The following is a 23,848-nucleotide window of genomic DNA, read 5'->3' on the forward strand; positions in this document are numbered from 1 at the left end:
TGTTGAAGTGGTTTATTTAATACTTTGCTTCCTTGATGAAGTGGATCTCTTGAAATTGTTTATGTCTGGATTATCTTCCCCTCTCTCCTCTGCCTCAGGACTTCTCCTCATAAGTAGTATGAATTCAGCCTGAACTGATTCAGGAAAATCAGAAAATAAAAAATTAGCCCACACAAATGTCTGATAAGTCTTTGTATTTCAGTACTTCCTAAAACTCTTAGAAACAAAAGGAAGGTGTGTTACCTCGGGGACTGAGTGCATTTGAAGTGTGAGAAATGTAAGTGTGATCTGGTAAAGGCACAGGCTCTATAGACAGTGATCCGGGTTTGGATACTGGCTCCCCTAAGTACTGGAAACATGACCACCCAGAGCCTCAGTTTCTTCATGTGTTAAATGGGCTGATGGAGCTCACTTCCAAGTGGCTAGGTCAAAATGAGATGGTACGAGTGACTCTCAGGCAGAATGCTTGTAAAAGTGCTAGTTGCTTTTGCTGCTTTATACTGTCTTCTTAGGTAATTCCGTTGTCCATTGGCTTGCAAATACCTCCTCATTTGATTTAAAAAAAATAGCATGCCCTAAAAATTTTAAAAATAAGGAATGAAGATTTACTGATTAATGCTGGTTGTATTTTTATAGGTCATTTATTAAAAAAAAATTAGGAGTTCTCTAAAGAGAATTTATTCTGTGTGCCTAGAATATGATTCAGTTAAAAATGATTTTCCTTTAAATACTTTTCAGAAATTATCTGTGATATTTTTCTTGAATAGTAGTTTAAGCTTTCTGAGGAGGTTTTACATTTAGAAAAGTTTATTCTTGTAACAATAGACACGTTAAATAAATGTTTGAAACCCTGGACAGCATAAAGCCCTTGCTTTTTTTTTAAATATATATAATTTTGGTGGTTAGTGCTATGACATATTATTATTTATTAACGGTTTTGATTTTGCTTCTGGGTTGTCCTAGATTTCGGCGCATGTGTCTGGGAAGGCCTCTCGGGCAAAGATGGTTATTTAAGAACGTTGTCATTGTAAATGCTCTCAAGAGGATTAAACAAATTCCACAGCAAATAAATGAACATGTTTGGAAGGTTTTCCACCCTCATGTAATTTCCAGAAAACAGACATGATTCACTTGCTAAACCAAACACACAGGTACAGTAATGAGCCTGGCTCACATGACTGGACAGCACGGAGGGAGCCTCATCTATTGGCGTGGGTTACGCTGCAGGAAGCGCAACTGAAATTTTAATTAGAATTTATTTCCAGCGAGTGCTGCTTCCGTGTTTTTCTCCCCAATATAAGGAAGTGCCCTCTTTGCCTCGCCATCAGTCTGCAGAGCCCCTCGTCTCACACACTCCCCTGTTCATCAGAAGGCTGATGGAGCCCGTTTGCTTAGACACACTTAGCTACACTCGCAGCGGGGATCATCAGTCTCTTCTGTGTGTTCACCTCCACGTGCAGGGGAGAAAATCGACTTTTGCTGCCGACAAACGCTAATTGACTACCAGTTGTTTCAGAGGGACTGTGATGTTGAAAACTGGTGTCCCTTTCATTTTTATATGTTGGATGCTGACAAATTGCACGGCCACACCCCCACTGTAAGTACACCCACCAGGGAGGGTGTCGGAGCTTGAATCTGTGTGTTTTAGTATTCTGATTCTGGCACTTGTCAGCTTTCAGTGTTCTCGCTGGGTTTGGGAGACTATTTCTCAAGCGATTTCTTTGGCTACCAATAAATTTGCAAAGCCGTCTCCTTCAGTGGAGTTCCGATGAGCTGAGTTGGGAGGGGCATGTGAAATTGAGGCTGGCAGAGAGGTGCAATGAAAACTAGCCACCATCTGGTTACCTCTCATTTTTTATGGGCCAAAGATGCTTGTCTTCTTTTCTTTCCTCCTCCATCCATCCCTTCAGGTCAGGGAGTCGTCTTCAAGAATTTCATCCTAAAATGTAAAGTAATGATGAAGGCATTGTGTTTCTGTTGTTGATTTCATTTGATTTGCATTCATTGTTAAAGATTTTCTGGTGAGGTTCTTATGAGCTCTTAAAAGCTGGAAGAGCAGCACAACCATGGAGAGAAAGTCAGAGAAACGAGTCAGCGGCCTCTGTGAGGTCTGCGGGACGAACGCAGGAGGTGGGGCAGAGGCAGCACCGTGGCCTCCACTGCAGCCCTGAGGGCAACGTGCGCATGTAAAGCCAGCGTCTCTTGTCACCATGTGTTCTAACAGGACTCCCACTAAAGGAATGCGAGGAGATTTGGGGAGGCCTTACCTTTTACCCTCTGGTCAAACATCTTTAATGCTGACTTTATTTATTCAAGATGACGCAGAGATCACCTGCAGAGCGTGAGGGAGTGGTGCTTGCTTCCTGTCTTGCCCGCCCCAGGCTCACTCTTCAGACACCTGATTCTCGCAGGCACTGCAGTGCCCGTGGGGGGCCCTCTGCTCCTCGGGGAGCTGGGCACGGGAGTGCGCACATTGGAGCCGGCTGCACCAGCGCTGATACTTCTCTATATGTTGAGCCCTTTGTGTAAGTAGTAGAGGTGGGATCCAGAGTCTTCCTGTGTCTACGGAGTTCTCCAGCAAAGCCAACTTGGAGGAAAGAAAGAAAATGCCTACTGTTCCATGACTGTGTCCTAAGGGTTTAAAGCTCATGCGGAGCACACGTGAGATCTCATTCAGTAAATACTCTGGGGTCTTTACTCTGACTTGTCATGAATTTGGCATTCTCATAATGTTATTTCTCTTAAAACATGTCTAAGCAACCATTTTTGTGTGATGGTTATTGTGCGTAAGTGTCCTGAAGAAACTGTTGTGGATGGAAGTGTGGGCATCAGTGGTACAAGAATGTTTGGTGGCCCTGGGGGCTGCCCGAGCTCCACACCATTTGTTACCAGCAGTCTTTCAGGTTGCATCTTATTCCAGAGCTCACCGGGGCTCCCATCTCTCACTACGTGTCTTGAGAGAATATTTGTTCAGAGGGGAGGGGACAGGATGCTTCCAAGTCTGGGTTCTGGGGTTCCCTGTCTAAAGGTGGCACTGGCACAAATCCTTTATTCATGGAGTAATGAAGCCCCCCAGTCTCGTGGCTAATTGGGACTCCCTGTCCTTCTACATGTTAGGAGCCTGAGGGCTTGGGTTTGGCCCCCAAACCTGTTTTTGGTGAGCTTTCAGCCCTATCACACCACCTGTGTTTTCCCGTTTCAGTCACATGACTTTGATTTTTGCAGGTAGGTGTGAATCCTAGACAGTACCTGGGACATCCAGGTTTCCCCTACAGTAGGGACAGTGAAGAAAGTTCACCCCGTATGGTGTGTTCGGTGTCCTCGAGGACAAGTAGGGACCCACAGATAGATGTCTGGATGGGTGGTGATCAGGCCCGAGTCTTGGAAGAACCGAGATTCCATTACTGTTTTAAAAGTGAAATTGAGGGATTAATTCTGGAAGGTCTGATGCAACTGAGATTAAAATTATTATATGGTTTTTATTGTTAGCAGAAGTGGTTTTTAACCCTTAGACCCAGTCCCCCCTATTTATAATAAATGTTTTGTAACCTTTCTTTTCTGGTGCCCGGAAGTGAACGTCATAGAAAATGTAACCTAACTATAAGTATGATAAACAAATAGACAGGTAGATGGAAAGATGGGATACCCAAATTCTTATATTATGGGGTACTTTATATTCTATGCTAATTATTGACCTCTCAGGACAAAAGGCACATACAAAGGGAGTCACTTCTAATAAACTATTTTTCCAACCCTTACCTAACTGGGAAACAAGTGGCTTCACAATGAGCACCTCCCAGGTCCCCGGGGAAATCTTCTTGTCAGAGTTACACTTGCTTATGGTGTCCTGTGCCAAGTGCAAGCAGATGCGGTTCGGAAGCTGCCCGGAGGCTGACTCCGGGGATTCCTTCTCCGTCGCAGCTGTGAGGGAGCCTTGCCTTTCCTGACCACAACAACAGAGGCGATTTTGAATCTCTTAAAACTGCCATACCAGTGTATATCACAACCCTCACAAGATACGTTGAATAAAGTAGAAAACTTTAAGTGTCTCCTTTAGGATAGAAATAGGGTATAAAAGAAATCATGAATTAAAAAATTCTAGTGCCCGAATAAGTGCTACATTACACTGGCTGCATCATAAGGTTAGAAAACTTCATTACCACTTTACATACCACATCTTATAGTTAGATTTTATTAATGTTTTTTTCCCTAAAGAAAAAAAAATCATTTCATGAGTTCTTGCGTCATAGATGACGAGCAGAGTGCAAGTGTAAAACCAGGAATCTTGATGCTGGTTAGTCTAGACCATCTCCGTCACTGCGCAGATCATCTTTACTCATTTTACTGCACTTTTTAGAATCACCTTCTCACTTGGAAAAACCCCTGTGTCAGTTGGATTTTTTAGTAAAACAATTCTTTTTCTTACCTAGAACATCAGTGATGTTTTCAAGATGATAAAAAAAATTTGCCCATGGCATTTAAACAGTTGCTAGTTCTCGTAATTTATGGCTCACTGTCTCGTATTTGTCACAATTGGAGAACTGTGTTTTCTTTCTGCAAATTCTCATTGCTTTGGTGACGCAGGGACACGTGTCCTTACTGGATGGATTATGATAGTATTTGTTTGCATTCTCTCCCTAAATCTGGAGTCCTGTGTTATGTTTCCTGTTAACTTAAAAAATAGGAATATTGTTTATTACCTAAATATCTAACCTCACACCAGTGATGCATATCAAATTGGTCCAAATAGGAATTCCAACATTAAATGAGACAGTAATTTCACAACCCACTTTTCCAAAAATTTGGATTGATGGTTAAATTATACCAGGGACATTAGCTGTTTTAATTGAATCAATCATTGCTTTCTTCAATAAAATTTTCCATTCCATCTGCTCTTTTGGTTAATTGTTCTTCAGTGTTTCATTTGCTTTCTTTCCCAAAAATATAAGATTTTGGCTTTTGTCATTGAAAATCCTTGCTGGTTTTGCTACCTCATGCTGGAGAGGAAGGCTTGTGACTGTTTTATAGTCACTGGTTTCATGTTTGTATGAGTGCTTAATGCCACGTTGCAGGGGTGTGGAGACCTAATGAAGTGTGTACATAAAAGGCTTATTCTACACTGAGTGCAGGGTTAGTGTTCACAGCCCATGTCATCAGTATCATAATTAATCCATTACAATCATCCTCTATTAATCAGTGTTTTCCTTCTAACGTCTCCAGGAGAGGAAATGTAGTAGTCTAAATGCAAATCTTTGCCAAACTTTCAGTCAATTCAAAACCTTTAAAGCTTTGCTTTCAATAGGAATGTGTGCCTGCTATCCCTACTCCTGCTCCTCCTGACCCAGGACGCAGTCTCCACAGCTGATGATCCATGAGGTACTGGATTCTTGATCCCATGGCTCTGTGTGTTCTGAGACATCTGGGGACTTCAGCACTGTTTTAGGGGCTTTGGGTCCCACCTCTTCATAGCATTGCTGAGATGAGATCTGTGGGTTCACCCTCATTCTTGAGTGTATTGTGCATTTTTCCTAGAACCAACACACTCCACCGTGGCAGCACTGCTTTGACCACGTGCTGGGACAGCGTGTGCTTGTCAGTTCTTGAGTTTAAATTTTCTGTTCTAATTTCTAAAATGGGGTATATTGACAGATACACCCCATGTAAACAGAAGCTCTGTGGGGTTTTCAGCAACTTCTAAGAGCATAAATATTCCTGAAGCAGCTAATTTTCCTCCCAACAAGTGAGAAGCAAGCCGGTAAGCCCTGGGTGCCTGTGGCGGCCAAGCTCTGCAGCCCAGGCTGCTCACCGAGGAACAAGGAGAAAATCTTAAAAACCTACTTCCATGCCGTCTTTCACAGAATCTCAGAAATGAACGTTTTAATATCTAAAGAGGGGTGATTTTGCTAAATAAATTTTTTATTTTTTTCCTTTTGCAGTTTTATTGGGTAGAATTATTACAGTTCAACTTCACATACACATATTGCATGTAAATACATGTATAGAGCATACTGCATTTTTTAGTTTACATATATGTACTAATTATTCTTTCTAAGAACAGATTAGAGCTTTAGATTTTTAAAATTACAGTTACCAGAGGAATAAAGACATCTACAAAAGAATAATAAACAGAATATTGTAATCCTATCACAAAGGGCAGTCAGATGTACTTACACATATTCAAGAAATCAAAATAATATTTAGTTCATTTGTGGTCTTATTATTATTGCTATTAATTTTAGATTCCCCATAAATTAAGTCATATGGCATTTTTCTTTCTCTTTCCACCACACTTCACTTAGAATGACAGTCTTCAGGTCCATCCATATTGCTGCAAATGGCATCTTTCATGTCTGAGTAGTATTCCATTGTATATATGTATCACCTCGTCTTTATCTAGTCATGTGCTGATGGACATTTGTGTTGTTTCCATGTTCCTTGTTCTATGTCCCTTCTGGCAACAATTACTGATTTTAAATATTTTCCACCTTAAAATCCTTCCTGAAAGAGATGTGGTAACTGGAATCAAAAACAGTTACAGCACAGGGTTGTGTGTGATGGGCCCTGGGGGCTTGGTAGGAAGGTTGGCAGAAAAGATTTCAGATTCTGATCAAATGATTCCTCCTCTTGTAGCCCTGCCGACCGCCTCTCTCACGGCCGGCCCTACAAGTCTGATCAGTCCCTTCTGTGATTCCTACTGTATTGTGCACAAATTTTGTCCAATTGGTGTCATCCAGTAGGAACCTTAAGTGAGGCACCCAAGCTCCTGTGTTGATTTCTTCCATCAGCCCTTAAATTCCTTGGGAGCCAGGACTGTCTCATTGCCCCAAGGATCCCTAATTCCTAGTGAGATGCCTGATACAGCTGGTACTTAACGAGCACATAAGTCAAATGGAAAAACCTGATCAAAGAAAAGGCCCTCATTTCTCAGACATGCCTACTTGAGTACATAGGGTAAAATGACATGTCTTCTTGGATTTGCTGTCAAATACTTCAACAAAGGACAAATAAAAGAACAAAGGTCTGAATAAAGGAAATAAGGAAAAGTATGTGAATTCCTTAATCTGGGTGATGGGCTGATTGTACTATACTTACTGATGTATACATAAGTTAGTTTATAATTTTACTGTCATTAGCTGAATGGCAAGTATTAATACGTATTAATTGAAATCCTTAGAACTGAATAAACTTACCCCACACAAAATCCTTAATATCCTAGTAATTTCTCTTAAAAATCTTTTCCCACAAAGACAGGAAAAAAGGGAAAGGCAGACCCGTGCAGTTTTTCCACGTTGTAAAAAGACCAAAGGCCGACACATATGAAAAGATTGTAAAAAAGATAAAAAGGCTGAAATCAATGTCCGGATAACCTAGCTAACAATCCTAAATGGCCCAACATAACTAACCTCAGCACTGCCGCATCAAGAATGGGACAAATAGCACCTAGTGGATTTTTTTTAATAAATAAATAATGATCCAGTTCCTACCACAGGCAATTATGATAAGACTGAGTATAAGTTCTAACACCAAATAGCGTACAAATCATAATTATTACTTGATTCAAACTGCTTCTTCTATAAAATTTGAATCTTTTTATTCTTAAGACAGATTTGTGGCCTATGACCTAGTGATAAAATTTTCAACTGGCTTGTATTAAAAAAGTTCACCATAGTGAAAGTTTATTACATCAACTCTTCCTTTTTGGGAAACCCATGTGCCTTGTCACTCTCTTTCATAAGATTTCCTGTGGAAAATTCAATCCTTCATTCAGGAAAAGATTGAGCAATATATTTCATGGGAAAACCTTCATAAACTGCAACACAAGAAAATGAAAATGACAGTGAGCAGCCCGTGAAGCCGGCAGAAACACACAGCGCACGGCTGTGTTCCCGCCTCGAATTTCTGTAACCAGCAGGGAAATTGTGCATTTCAAGAAATAGACATAAACTCTTTTCAGGACCTGAGCACACAATTTCCCTTTCAGGGTTTAGTGGGCTTCCATTTAATTGTATGAGAAATGTTTAAAACAACAGAACAACAGCTGAGATAGGGTTTAAAGTAACTTTTTTGTCTTAGTGAAAATAAAGCCAACTGATAGTTATCATTTTTACTTTATTTGATCTCACTCTCTTACTTTACCTCCCCAACCTCCTCCACAAAATGATGGTGAACATCCCCTCCTGGGTCAGAAGGCTAAGTAGAAAGTACCAATCACATGGAGGTGTGCTTTGTTGTTTTATTTTTCAAAACAAACAAGTTTCATTCATGTGATTTAATAATTAAGATCAGAAACAAAGTCTACTCAATAAATGGTAGACAACAGAAGTCATCATAGCTGCTTATCAGGTTTGGCCCCACGTTACACACTTTTACATGGACATGTGCAATGTGCTGTCTTAGGAAACGGTGAGTGGGGTCAGGGCCTGTGCTCTCACAGGGCACACAGCCTGGTGGGGGAGGCGGTGTTCAATCATTGCCTTTTTTTTAATGTAAGTACAAATTATGGGAAATGCTATTTAAAAAGAACAAAATGAGTCAATGAAAGTGAAAAATACCAGGAGAGTATTTAGGCTGAAGGAAGACAGGTAATCTCTTTGAAGAGTTGACACTCCACTGAGAACCAAAGGACAACTCCAGTACTGCAGGTGAAGGGCAGGGACACACTGATAAAGGGCTGATATCCAGAATATACCAAAATTTTTTAAACTCAACAAGAAGGATGAATAACCCGATTAAAGTATGAGCAAAATGCCTGAACACAGACCTCATCAAAGAAGAAATCTAGATGCCAAACAAGTCTATGGAAAGATGCTCCACAGCATCTGTCATCAAGGGGATGCAGACTGAAACAGCGAGGTACCACCGCACACCTGTCGGAACTGCCAAAACGCAGAACACTGACAGCACCGAATGCTGGTGAGGATGTGGAGCGTCAGGTATTCTCATGCATATTTGTTAGGAATGTAAAATGGCCCAAATACTTAGGAAGACCGTCTGGCAATTTTTTACAAAACTAGATATTCTCCTACCATATGATCTGGCAACTGTGCTCCTTGGTGTTTACTCGACGAAATGGAAACTTGTGTCCACACACAAATCTGCATACAGATGTTGATAGCAGCTTTATTCATAATCACCAGAACTCAGAAACAACTATGCTGTTCTTCAGTAGGTGAATGGATAAATAAACTGTGGTCCAGCCAGAGAATGGACCATTATTTGGTGCTAAAATGAAATGAGTTATCAAGGCATGGAAAGACATGGAAGAACCTTAAATGCATATTACTAAGTGAAAGAAGCCAATCTGGGAAGGCTGTGCAACTGTCTGATTCCAACTGTATGGTGTTCTGGGAAAGGGAAAACCACAGAGACTAAAAGATCTGTGGCTGTCAGAGGCTAGAGGGGAAGGAGCAATGAATGAAGTGCAGCACGGAGCATTTTTAGGGTCACTAAGACAGACTACTCTGTATGATGCTGTGACGGTGGATACATGTCATTTTACATCTGTCCAAACCCACAGAGTGCACACCACCAAGTGTAAATCCTAGTGTCAAGTATGGGCTCTGGGTGATGATGACGTGTCAGTGCAGGTTCACCCATTGTCGCAAATGCACGCTCTGGTGCAGGCGTCAATAGTGAGGAGGCTGTGGGGACAAATTGCTGTTCATACACCCAATCCAGCCCCAGCCACCGCTGTTAATAAAGCTCTGTGGGTGTGTGGACTCTGCGGCTGCTCTGGCGTCTGAACAGCAGAGCTGAGCAGCTGCATCAGAGATCAGGAGGTTTGCAGACCCTGAAATATTTACTCCCAAGCTCTTGACAGAAAAAAGTCTGCTGAGCCCTGTTCTAAACGAATCACAATTCACCCTGATGAGACAGGACAGCAGGGCCCAAACTAGGCATGGTTAATGGGACTAAAGCGATGTTTTAATTCCAACAACTTTCCTGAAGTCCTGTAGATCCAGTGACAGACTGTAGCCAGGAAGCGTCTGCAGAAGGAGTCGGTAGCAACTCTTCCCGCCAGGCTCCATGATGCCGGGGGCCGCGCGCTGCACGGATGCCACCCGCTTTAAGAAGGCGGACTTGCAGTGGCAGCCGATCAACTCATAGAGCTCGGAGAGGATGCTGCACTGCTGAATTCTCTCCTCGGGACGCTGAAGCACAGGGAGAAAAGCAACAAGCATCTGAACGAAACATGTAAGTGAAAAAAGACCCTTAAAAAATTTTCCCTTAAAACAGAGACCCAATGACACAGGAAGGAAGAGGAAGGCTGACTTCGTGCACTGCTGGGACCGGATGCAGAATTGCAGGGAAACAGCGCTGTTCAGACGGGCCCCATCTTTCCGCGTTCCACCTGTCCTTTTACTAGAAAGGCCCGTATTCCCTGAAATAGAGGAATCTGCTACCTAAACATGGGACACAGAGAAGGGAAAGAGGAAATGTAAGGGAAAGTAAAGGAACAAAAGTTCATCTAGGCCCTAGTATTTGGGCGGGACTTTCACCAAACACACAACCTCTCCAAGCACAGAGCACACAGTGAGAGGCTGACAGTGTGACTGCGACTTCTGCTCCTTAAACACCAGCTACCTGCCAGCACACGCTGTGCCCCTTACTGAATCATTACAATCATTTCAGAAACTATTACTACCCCGGCTCACAGGCAAGGAAATCTGAAACTCGGGGAGGAATTATTATCATCCTGGACAAAGTCCCACAGCCCAGAAGTGTCAGAGCATCCGGCAGACCATGGACTAAAATGCTCCTCATCACCACGGGCCCTGAGCCTCAGGCTGAGGCCACGTCAGGTCTGCACGGACCCAGAGCGAGTCTGTGTGACTGGGAATGCTCCGACTCGAAGTGCCAGGCCAAGACCCTCAGGAACATATATAATGAAACCAAATCCCCAAACTCATTTCCAACCCACTGCCCTGTCCGGGAGGACTGCTCGGCACATCTGGCTTATCACCTGTGCACAGGCTGAGCAAGGGGCCCAGACAGTGATGTGACATCCCAGTGGAAGTGGCTCGGGGACCACTTCATCACAGGACAAACTCTCCCGGCTTCCAACATTAACTCTCCATTCCATTTCCAATGGAAAGTAAGTTTAGACTTGTTTTCCTCTCCAGAATCAAAGAGAGTGGTAACATCAGCAGGAAACTCAAGACTGAGGAAGAGTCTCCTGGCCATTTGGAAGGATAGGCCGGGGAGGGAACAGAGACAGGGATCAGAAAGACCCGTGTTCCAGTCGAAAGTCTGCACGTCACTCGCTTTTACAGTTTCCATTTTATTACAGGTGATAAAATCTAATTATGATTGTTGGGAAAACTAAATGAAATAACGTATGCCACTAGCATAGGTGTAAAATCCTCCATGAGAGTCCCAGAAATGGACGTGACAATGGTTAGATACTGTCTGCCAAGTCTTGGGTGCTAAGCTCACGTCAGCCAGCCAGAGATGTGCCAGAGAATGCCTCACCATCCAGCAGCCTTCTCCAACATTGAAACTCACAACGTCAGAAGAACATGCAGTGGTGGATGCTTTGGGGCACTCTGGAGGTAGCACTCCAGTGATGACTTTAAAAAGCTGAGGAGAATTTAGGGGACCATACAGTTCAAATACAGAAAACTCATTCCATGTCTACAAATATTCATCTCTAGCCATGATGATTCAGAGAGGAAATACATATTCAAACGTACATCATTTTCCCACATAAGTGCATCAAAACAATTTGGAAAGAATGTCACTTTCTTCTCTAAATCACACAGCGGGGATTACAATTTTTGTACTGACAGCACTACTTGTAAATCACCTGCAAACGTAATTAGGTCCACTATCAGTCATCATCATTCGAAGGGAAGGATGGAAAAGAACAAAGCCAAGCTAATACGCTCCAGTCTTTTGTTTGGTTACGATGTCACAGAGGAGACGGACAGCTCAACAAGGAACCACTCTGCCGTGATCACGGAGCCGGGGAGCGGGATTGGCGGCAAGATGTATGACGCAGCCGCAGCTGCGACCGCGCTTCTAGGCAGGTATTCAAATGCGCCTCGACAAGGTGTCAAACGCTTGTGCCCACGTCCTCATCACCTGACATGTATTAACGAGAAATGGAAGCCTATAAACGGCCAATACCCTTGGTGGGTACACCGTCCAAAGAGCAAAGTCACAGTTTGACAACTGGCCATCCGGTTCCCTGGGATTCATTCTTGGAGAACCTTAAAAACCACTCCTCTGTCCTCAAGAAGTGCTGCCTACTTGTCCTATCTTTGGCTCAGTGATGGAGCACGTTCACGTGGACTTTAATGTCTGCACAGATTTGACTGTCTTTCTCCAGGTTCACTTGTCCATTCTGAAGAGGCCTGAGTTAAGTCCAAATTCCATAAGATCAATTCCCTCCAGTGACAAATCAACGAGTCTGCAATTACAAACCAACTGAACAGGACTGTCCTTAGCTAAAAATGTCACCCACCCTTCACTGTTTTCTTAATCTCCTCTCCTGGCTAATTGCAACAGACTAACACCACCCTCCACCAAGTTCCCCAACTATGTCAAATAGAAAGTAAGGTCCATAAAAGAGGAGACAACTCCATAGTCACCTCTGAATTCCTAGCATATGTTAATGTCAATAAGTAGAACTATGATTATGGCTTCTTTCCTTTAAAACCTTTCTGGTTATTTAAATGAGACCATGGAAGGGAGGAGTTTGGGTCCAGTATCTTGATCCAGTAGACTCTGGAGACATTTTTCGGAATGGCTGCCCACTGATTCATTCAAAACACAACTTCTCTTTCCGGGAGGAGCTGTGATTTTCTGCCAGGAGCTTGTTGTCACTCTCATGCCAGAACAGATTTAAACCAAATACATACATTGGATATGTTATTTTTCCCCGCTTCCAAAAAAATTAACTTTCCTTACTTCCTTGCCTTGAGGAATGCTTTTTTAATTTTCATTCTAATTCACCCTTTTATAAAGAAGGATTCTCAGGATGTGCTTGGCCTTACATAAGAACAGCCATTAAACTCCCAGGGTGAGAGGCCTGGGGCTCATCTCCTGACCTCTGTCAAGGCAACTGAAACTCAGTTCAGGAGCCAACTGGCCCCCCAGGGCTTCTAAGGCTCGCGTATCTCCCAGAATCCCTGCTTTCTGGTTTGACTTGGTTTCTGAGGATTTCCCCTCACTTTCTTCACAATTAGCTGTGCAGCTTGAAAGATGAGGAAGGAAGGTCTTATTTCTTAATCAGCATTTTAAGGAACTTATGTAATGAAGGTTTTCAAGACTTTCTAGAACCCTCCATTGCCAAGGCAGAAAACACAATAGATATTTTCTAAATTTAGCTATCATGTGCATTTTTTCTTTGCTTTTGTTTTCTTAACTGCTAACAGACATTTTTTAATTAAAAAATAAAATAAGGCCCCAAATAGGATAGAACATTGAAGAGGAAACAAAATTAAAGGGCAAAGACAGAAAAATGATAAGTACTCTACAAAGTTAATAGAAAACATACACTATGGATCAGATCAGCAATTCTCAGTAACAACTAATTGAAACCTGACTATGAGGTAAAATGTCTCTCCTGTCAGGAGACGGCCAACAGAAAGCAGAATTAAATCAACAAACTAAAATTCTAAGTCTGGCGAAGTAGAGAAGTCTACCAGCTAAATGTGTTTTCTTCTGAAAGAGAGGGAGACTCGTAAGATCTTTTCTGTGGAGCCTGAGCCCATGGGAGGACGGTGAAGTGAGCTCTGTAAGTACCCAATTAGCAAAGTGAGTGATGAATAAAGAGACGTGGTCTTTGATGACAGAGATGATACTACTATTCACTTGTCCTGTAAGTATGTCTTCACGTTCAATGATCAATACCTCGGCGTCCTCAGGGATTGAGATTATAGGAAAATGCACAGTCCGGGCCTAGACCTCCTCTGTGATTGTGGCACTGCACTTAGATGTTTCAAGGGCACCTCCAACTCCACCTGCAAAGAGCTGACTTCATGGTGCTCCTCCATAGCCGTCCTGCCCAGGGCCCCTTGTCGGGGTCAAGGTCTGTCTGCCTCTCCCAGCTCAGTCCCATCACTCACAGATGTGACTGGACCCATCCTTCAGGGCCCAATTTCCTCAGTCAACGATTCCCACCACCCACACCTCACCTACCAGGTTCTCACTTGCACTCCCTCAGCACTGACTCTGTGCTGGGGACCACACTGCACACTATGAACACGTTATCTCACTGGATCTCCACAGCAGTCCTGGGAAGTCGGTATATCACTGCTTCAATTAATAAGATAAATTGTTTCACTTCCTTGAGTGTGTCATCCAAAGTGACACGGCTACTGAGACACAAACATGGGACTGAAAATCACTTGAAAATTGAACACTGCTACACCTCAAAAACACCCTACTCTGACTTATCACATCACCTCCTGCCGAGCCTTCTAAATGTTTCTAAGCATTCTACAAGACAAAAGTGATCTACGAGAGCACCCTTCTCCCCTACTTAAAATCTGACAATGACGTTCCACTTCCTTAGGAGAAAGCCCCACCGGGCCTGAGCAAAGCCCAACAGCCCGGCATCCGCGTTCCCTGCGCGGCCGCGCCGCCTCACCCACCACGCAGCGCTACACGTGCCGTGTCCAGGACAGGGATGCTGACTCCCTACAACCCGGTGATCGTCTCAATCGAACAATGATCACCCTCTTCAGTGGTCACCCTATTCATTGCTGACTCTCAAAAAAATATTTTCTCAGGGTGAATCAATATCTTTTTCCTTACAACTTCCCATCATTGATAATGAGCTCCCCCCAAAAGAGAGAAGACCTAATCCTCAGTCTCCTTATCTGCAATGTATGAATAACAAGGAAATATGAGAGGTTTTAAGCGAAATAATATTGATATGAAGCTGAGGGACAATTCCCAACATACAGTAAGCACTCAATATGTGCTTACTTAATATTAATAAAATAGATTCCATTCCAGCAACCTTAAATCAATGTTTTATGGCTTTGTCCAAAAGACTACTGACAAACTATTGGACGAACCCCTTTGAGCAGATCCGCCCAAGCGTACTGGGATAGGTAAGCCTTGACTCCAGTTACAGCTGCAGCCAACCAGCACTACGGGGCAGGGGCAGTTTGCTCAAACTCTTACATGCTGTTTGAGCATTTAGTTGTAGTTATTGAATAAAGACAGGTATTATAGAGTCAAAGCTCCTGAAACATAAATCTTCAAAGATTGATTCAAATTAGGTTTCAAGTACAACACTCTCACTAGAAATTATTTGAAAATTATAGTCTTAGCTCCTCTGCACATCAAAAGTTCATGTTCTTAATGTATCGGACTATATACACTGAGAGGATTGTTTAAAAGAAATTAAGATGAAGCCATAATGAATAAGCTTTCAGTATAATCTGCACAAAGCCCCACCCAAGGGTCTCACTTCTCACTTCCACATAGGTGTTCAGGTAGCTTAACCTGGGTCTTGGTTTCTTATGACATGGGGGTGGGAAGAATTGTGGATAGATTTATGTAGCAAATATAAATCTAGGGTATTTGCTGTGTAGGAATCCTAGAAATAAATAAATTGATATATAGTCCCACCCTTAGGAATCTCAGCCTTTCAAATTACAACAGCATTAAAAATGAAATGAGAGATACATTTAACAAAATTTTACAAAATTTGCACATTGAACATTTTGAAGTATCACCAAAAAAAAAATTAAAAGATCTACATATATGGAAGGCATCCCATGTTCATTGAATGGTAGACAATATTGTTAAAAATGTTAAGACTCCCGAAAGTGATCTACAAATTTAATGGATTCCCTATCAAAATTCCAGCTGACTTCTTTGCAAAAATTGAAAAACTGATGCCAAAATTCATATGGAAGTGCAAGGGACCCAGGACAGCCAAAACAATCTTGAAAAAGAAGAGCAAATTTGGAGGACTCACTCAAAGGTTACTACAAATCTATAGTACTCAAGTCATTATGGTACTGGCATAAGTTTGAATGCAAAAATCTATGAGACACAATAAAAAATCCAGGGGGGAATCTTACATTTACAGTCATTTTTCCAGAAATGTGCCAACAACACTCCATTGAAAGAATAGTCTATTCAACAAATGGTGCAGAGACACCTGGGTATCTGAAGGCAAAAGAATGATTCTGGAATCTGGACCCCCGTATTTTATATAACAAATAAAATATTAATTCAAAATGGATCACAGACAGAAACGTAAAAACTAAATGTATAAACTTTCTAAAAGAAGACATAGTTTAAATCTTTGTGGCCCTAGGATAGGCTATGGCTTCCTAGATACAATACCAAGAGCACAAGTGAAAAACAAGAAAGATAAAATGGACTTCATCAAAATTAAAACCATTTGTTACAAAGGACATCATCAAGAAAGTGAAATGAAAGGGGAAGGGGGTAGCTCAAGTGATAGAGTGCGTGCTTAGCAAGAAAAATAAAATGAATATATCTAATTACCTCCCCTAGAAAGAAATTGTTTTAATGTTTAAAAAAAGTAAAGTGAAACGACAATCTGCTGAATAGGAGAAAAATTTTGCAAAGCATATATCTAATAAGAGACTAGTATCCAGGATATAAAACAAATGCTTACAACTGACCAATACAAAGAAAATCGACCCAATTTTTAAATATGCCAAGTATTTAAATAGATACACAATTGGCCAATAAGCATATGAAAAGATGCTCAGCATCACTTGCGAAATCAAAATCAAAATGATATCTGATTTTACACTCACTAGGATGGTTATAATCAAAACATGGACAATAACAAGTGTCGGTCAGGAGGCAGAGAAATGGGAACCCTCAATATGCAGCCGTTGGAAAGGAGCAATGGTGCAGCTTCTTTGGAAAAGCCTGGTGTTTCCTCAAAAGGTTAGAAATATATGGCTCAGCAATTCCACTCCTACATATAGAGTCATCCCTCAGTATCCTCGGGGGGTTCGTTTCAGGAACCCCCCACCCTGGATACCATAATCCAAGGATGTTCGAGTCCCTTTACAACCAGCCATCTGGATCCATGAAGTGGAAACTACAGATATGGCGGGCCAACTGTACAGCCAACAGAATGAAAACATATTCTCACAAAAACTTGCACATCAATATTCATGGCAGTCTCATTCAGAGTAGCCAAAGGTTACAAACAATATCCATCCATCAATGAATGGATAAAGAAAATTACCAAGAATAGTCCCACAAATTTTTGGTCATTGAATTTTTGACAAAGGAGGTGAGAACATACAATGGAGTAAAGACAGCCTCTTCAGCAAATGATGTAGGGAAAACTGGACAGCTGCATGTAAATGAATGAAGTTAGACTACTCCCTCACAGCATACACAAAAATGAATTCAAAATTGCTTAAGACTTAAACATGTAGTCAAGACACTATAAACCTCTTAGAAGAAAACATAGGCAAAACATCTGACATCCATCTCAACAATGTTTTCCTAGAGCAGTCTACTCAAGCAATAGAAATACAAGCAAAAATATACAAGTGGGATTTAATTAAACTTGCAAGCTTTAGCACAGAAAAGGAAACAATAAGCAAAACAAAAAGACAATCTATGGAATGGGAGAAAATAGTTGCAATAAATGAGACTGACAAGGGCTTAATTCCCAGAATATGTAAACAGCTTTTACACTTCATAAGAAAGAAAAACAATCAATTCAATCCAAAAATGGTCAGAAGTCCTAAAGAAACATTTCTCCAATGAAGACATACAATTGACCAATAGGCACATGAAAAAATGCTCAATATCATTATCAGAGAAATGCAAATCAAAACTGCAATCAAGTATCAACTCTCACCAGTCAGAATAGCCATCATTCAGAAGTTCACAGACAGTAATTGCTGGAGAGGCTGCGGGGAATTGGGAACCCTCCTACACTGTGGTGGGAATGAAGTTTGGTGGAGCCATTGTGGAAAACAGTATAGAGGTTCCTCAAAAGACTAAAAATTGACCTCTCATATGACCCAGCAATCCCACTCCTGGGCTTATATCCAGAAGGATCCGTAATTCAAAAAGACACCTACACCCCAACATTCAGAGCAGCACTATTTACAATAGCAAGACATTGAAACAACCTAAATGTCCACTGACAGATGACTGGATAAAGAGTTTGTAGTGTATTTGTACAATAGATTACTATTCACCCATAAAAAAATAATAAAATAATGCCATTTGCAGCAACATGAATGGACCTGGAGAATGTCATTCTAAGTGAAGTAAGCCCGAAAGAGAAAGAAAAATACCATATGAGATCGCTCACATGTGGAATCTAAAACAAACAAACAAACAAAAAAACAAAAAACAAAAAATAAAGCAAAGAAACAAAAAGATAAACTTATCTACAGAACAGAAACAGACACAGAGACATAGAAACCAAACTATGGTTACCAGAGAGGAGAGGGTGTGGGAAGGAATATATTGGGAGTTCAAGATTTGCAGATACAGAGTATGTATAGAATAAACAGCAAGTTTATACTGTATAGCACAGGAGAATATATTTATTATCTTATAGTAACTTATGTTTAAAAAGAATATGAAAATGAATACAGGTATGTTCTTCTTTAACTGAAGTGTTGTGCTGTGAAAAAGAAACTGACACATTATAAACTGACTAGACTTCAATGAAAATGTTTTTAAATAGACCAAAAACGAAAAAAAAGAAAAAGCATATTATCAAACTAAAAGAATAAAGTACTGATTCAGGCTACAACATGGATTAACCTTCAAACTTTATGCTAAAATAAGCCAGACACAAAAGGCCAAATAGTGCACTTTAAGGTGAACTGTATCTGAGTGTTTATTGTACTATTCCTGTAAATTTTCCGGAGGTTTGAAGTCTATCAATATCAAAAAAATGTTTTATTCATTAAAATCATAAAACGCTTCCTCACAGGAGGGCTTTAATTATTAAATGCAAAAATGCATGTAAAGCTCTTGAAACAACACTTTGCACGTCCACACACAGTCACTGCTTTCACTGCCACTCAGAGGTTGGTACCAGCGCTGATGAGAGCTACCTCCACTCGCTCTCCTGCATACAGGAGTGAGGGCCTGGGCTCTGACAGGCAGGGTGAGCGTGAACCTGGGTCAGACACAGCCACATCCCAGACTCTGCGTTACCCAACTTTCTTATACAAACTGCAACATATAATGTAAACATGCTACAGGGATGTATCTTACAACGCAGGGAATACAGCCAATGTTTTACAGTAACTATAAATGGAGCATCTATTGTACACCTGAAATATATCATATTTTAAATCAGCTATATCTTTGTAAAAAAATTAAAAAATAATTTAAAAATGTTATCACTTTAATATTCAATTCAGTTTTTAAGTAACTACTAAACAGCTTAGAATGTATAAAAGCATTTAAGTGTGCTGTTTGTTTACATATTTATTTACTTTTAGCCTCCTGCTAAAAGAGAAATTAAACAATTTTTTTAAACAAAGCTTAACAACCATAACAACAAAAAGGCAAAACTGAGAGTGAAGAGAAAATGGAGATTCAATAGTTAAATGAAACCAGTGGGAGGTAAAGTCATAAAAATGGATTCCATGAAGTCAGGGCAAGTGTTAAAGGCCGACTAGAAATTCAGGTGTAAGATTCTTGACAGATAAAGCAAAAAGAAAAAGATGATGGGGAGGGCGGTACAGCGTGTTCTTAGCGTGCACAGGGTCCTGGGTTCGAACACCAGGGCCTCCACTAACAGATAAATACACCTAATTACCTACCCCCCCAAAGAGCCCCAAAGAAAAGAAAAAGAGAAATTTCTTTCCCAAAGAATCCTGATATTAAATTTGGATTAAATACTTAAAAAAAAAAAAAAAAGAAAAACAGAAAAGATGAGTGACACTGTGAAGGAAAAGCCAAGCTGGGCTAACAAGCTAAGTCACAAATCTAAGTGTGATAAGTGTCCGTTTACTGATCTAAGTTTTGCTGGGCTAACTTGTAAATCCGATGTCAACAATTGTCAGTAATGTGATCTGTTCCAAATTGATAAGCTTCAGTGTACTGATTCCTTGCTTTTTGTTGTTGGAGCCTTATTGGCTAATAGCCCCATACTTGTAATTAAACCTATAAAACCTCACGTGCAGGTCTTGGAGGTGCTCAGAGCTTCGGAACAGAAGCCCCTCTGAGCCCGCCGGGGTAAAAAATCTCAGTACTCCAACCCTCTGTGTGGTGCTTGTTTCTTGGCTGGCCTGTTGTTTCCATAACAACACAAGCGACGATGCCCATGAGATAGTTCTGCAGTGGCTGCTGGCAGGTCCCCATGTCTCACGTGGCAAAATCTGAAACATCCTTCTCACCACTCAGAGTCATCATAAGCCCACACCTCACCTCCCTCTGTTAAATGCAGGAGCACAGGCAGGGCCCGGCCTTTGTTCTCTCTGTGTCATCACAGTGAGATAGGATGGAAGGGGGCAGAGCACATTCATTCAAGGAAGGCCACAACAATTAACATCATAATGGTGAAGGATTCAACCCCCAATAGGCCTTGAGGCACAGGATGAAGAGATTTAACTTCTAGCAGATCTTGAGCTTCATTATGCACCCACTGTAATAGTAACATGGTGAATAACATGCCCCAGGCACCATGGCAGTCCCAAGGCTAGCCACAAAAGGTCAAAGGGTGGGAAATGGTCAACTCTCTGGGAATACAAGCCCCTTGCCCTAAGGCTGATCCTTCTACTTATTAGCATATGAAACCACCAAGCCCAAGAAAAAAGAGCAACACAACACCACCTCGGGGTCCCCACTCTCTCTCCCTCTTCAGAGAAGGCCCACACTATGTGGAGTGTGTACCTACTTTTAATCTGAGCATCAAACCCCCACAACTCGTGAAGTTTCTCTTGCCTTTCAATGTATCTCTCTGAATAAATATACCTTTACTCAACACTGGCTTGCTTATGAATTCTTTACTGCATGAAGCCTAGGAACAAAATCTGGTGGGGCACATCCCAGGGGCTCATCCAAAGCCTGAGACACAGCCCTTCTCATGCGTCACGTTTTTTTTCCTTGTATCAACAGGACTGGGTTGTGAAGGGAGCTCTGAGGCCCCAGCTAAGGGACAGAAGCTGCCCCCAGGGCTCGAATTGGCGGGCAGCCTCTTCCCCAGCAAGGGCCCTGGGGTCTGCCCAGTTCTCTGTGTTTCCCTGTTGTGCTGACTCCCCAGCCAGAGAGCGTTCTCCCTAGGCCTGTCCCCACAAAACCCTTCTCTCCAAAATACAAGCACATCATGTCACAGTCCTCTTGTTCAACCAGGAAATGTTCAACCCACTGTTTCCCTCCCCAGTAAAGTACCTAACTGTCCTCCCTCCCATCCCACCACTTCTTTCTTTGTGACAACTCTGCACTCCCCACCCACCATCCTGAACGCAGGTGCCTTGCTGGCTGGGACCGAGATGTTTCAGTCTCACACATCCTGCTCCCATTCACTTTCCCCTTGTTACCTTAAAAAAGCCTTTCCTGAGTCACCCACATATCTGATACTGAACATCACAAAGTGCTGAGTTTGCAGTCACTGTGTGCATACCTCCCAGGTTTTGACTAGGTTTCCTTCACAAGATCTTCATTAAGGAGCTGCATCAAGAAGTTTAAAGAGTCTTTTCTTACATCTGAGCGGAGGATCCTGCAAAAAATTTAAATGGCTTTGAAGAGAGGGTTAACCAGGGACAGAGGGTTAGCAGGTCCTATTCAACAGTGTCATGAGGCAAAATGTTCTTCAAAGGCTCAGAGTGGCTTCTGAACGTGGAGTCAGCAAGGAGGAGGTGACAGGCAGTGAGTAGGGTGGGTGACACTGGGTGGGCTTCCCCAGCTGGGGAAGAATTGGATTTTGTTCTAGTTTTCCAAACAATTTCTTACTACCTTTTTCACCTATTGTCACATACCATTTCCTACGAATTAAGAATATCAATGTCAGTCATTTGGGCCACTTGGGAGAAGCAACACGATGCCATTCACAGGGCTGGGACATGACAGCCACACCAGTCTAGGTTGATAGACCAGTGGGGGTATTTCCAAGGTGATCACGGGCATGCAGCAAACTCCCCAGCTTCAATGACCTCATCTCAAAGGTGGGGCCAATAAAACTACCAAGAAAAGTGCGTGATGATTATTGCCGACAACTGTTTATTAGGTAATTGCCTGTGACAGCTGCAGCTTAATGGGGAATGAGTATGATATCAAGGCCCTGTCTACCTGGCCACACGCTCCCTGCCTTCCTGCCTTGGTGCAGCAGCAGAGTTTGTTTAGCCGATATGAACGCCCCCAGAGTAGCACTGATGGGAAAGCTCGCAGCTCTGCACTGCGAGGTGTGTTCCTTTCCTTCTCAGAGCTGATCACAGTTTGCTGTCATCTGTTTTTATGTTTATCCCTTTTATAACAGCCTCCCCCCGGAGTTTTTGCTCAAGCAGCGCAGGGCCAGTGTGTCTTGCGGCCTGCCAGATATTCTGGGCTGGGAAACAGCTGACCCCACATCTGGCTCTGGTGCTGAACGGAGAGGGCAGAAGGCCCTGGGGCACATGCTGAACCGAGGCCACTGCACCCAGAATTATGATCTGACTTTGGGCAAATTAGAGTCTTCTTTACCCTGAGATTCCTCATCTGTCCATGAAAATAAATGCCCATGGCACACAGAGTTACAAGGATTAAAGGAAATCACCAAATTCATAACCTAGCCAAGGGGCTACCAGTGCGTCCTCAACAGACAAATGCTGCCTTTACGGCTCTGACACATGCGAAGCGGGGCGGCCGCACACAGTGAACACTGCTAAATGCCAGTGTGTTAAGTGCTTCATGTGTGCTACAATACTCTTCAGAACTTACAACAATCCCAGGAAGTAACGAATAATATCATGCCCATTTTACAGATTCACCAACAGGTTAAGAGAGGTTACATTCTAGTCCAAGGCCCTATGGTGAGGAAATGGCGATTTAAACCGGATTCTGGGCCCAGGCCTTGTCTCCAACTCTCTCCCAGCCACCTGATCACTTGCCTATGAATTCCACCTGTCCAATACCTAAGTGTGCAGTCGGCCAACTCTTAAATGCAATGTGTGCCACCGTTTGTCAATGTTGGTTAATTACCATAAACTGTTCTCAGAAACCACTACAGAAAAGAATGGTGGACTTAAGGAATTCTGCATTGCGTTCTCCTGTAATGTGCAGAAACCCTTCCCTACACCACCAAATCCAAATGTATGCTTCCTCCATGTTTATGTTTGCACACGGCTTATTAAAGTAGAAGGTACCTGCAGTAATTCCATCTCGGCTGCTTTCCAAGGTTGCAGATTATCCATAATCAGTCCATGAACGAAAATACTACAATTTGAATGAAAATACTGCAACCATGTCAGTAAACAAAGAATGCTGAAACCAAGTCAACAGCGGCTGCCGCCACCACCCAGCGAGGACAGGGCTGCAGCCCAGCCTCTGCAGCCACTCACAATGGTGCCCTCTGAGGGGACTCAGTATAAGAAAGGACAGGATACTGGCCCTAGATAGCTAGGTGCTTGTTTAAAGAATGAATTCAGTGAGTCCAAAATATTTTCTTCCTCCCATATATAGAAAAGCACTAAATTATTGAACTTGAGATACCTGGCTTTCTTTAGATAACAAGCAATCTTTTATTGTTCCAACAAGCTTGTCTTTGTTGTAAAGCTCCTATATATCCTAGCTCATCCCAAACCTCTTGGGAGCAGTCCCTCAGAGAGATCTGAGAGGCTGTCATCCCGGCTCGAGTCCTCCTGCAAATAAAACATAACTCTTAAATTTTAGGTGGCACATGTATTTCAGTCAACTGTTTTGGACACCATGA

At 42.2% G+C, this 23,848-nt stretch overlaps 2 long non-coding RNA genes across 2 annotated transcripts; both read right to left on the minus strand.

The window, feature by feature from the left end:
* Positions 1–239: 239 nt before the first annotated feature.
* Positions 240–4,508, minus strand: LOC141574170 (uncharacterized). The gene is made up of 4 exons (XR_012500848.1): positions 4,427–4,508; positions 3,760–3,943; positions 1,846–1,939; positions 240–575 (listed from the first exon to the last, which is right to left on the minus strand). It is a non-coding gene; the product is annotated as an uncharacterized LOC141574170 (long non-coding RNA).
* A 3,711-nt stretch (positions 4,509–8,219) lies between these two features.
* Positions 8,220–21,672, minus strand: LOC141574286 (uncharacterized). The gene is made up of 2 exons (XR_012501198.1): positions 21,566–21,672; positions 8,220–10,151 (listed from the first exon to the last, which is right to left on the minus strand). It is a non-coding gene; the product is annotated as an uncharacterized LOC141574286 (long non-coding RNA).
* Positions 21,673–23,848: the final 2,176 nt, after the last annotated feature.

This window comes from Camelus bactrianus, chromosome 20 (genome assembly GCF_048773025.1).
Source record: "Camelus bactrianus isolate YW-2024 breed Bactrian camel chromosome 20, ASM4877302v1, whole genome shotgun sequence".
Classification (NCBI taxonomy): domain Eukaryota; kingdom Metazoa; phylum Chordata; class Mammalia; order Artiodactyla; family Camelidae; genus Camelus; species Camelus bactrianus.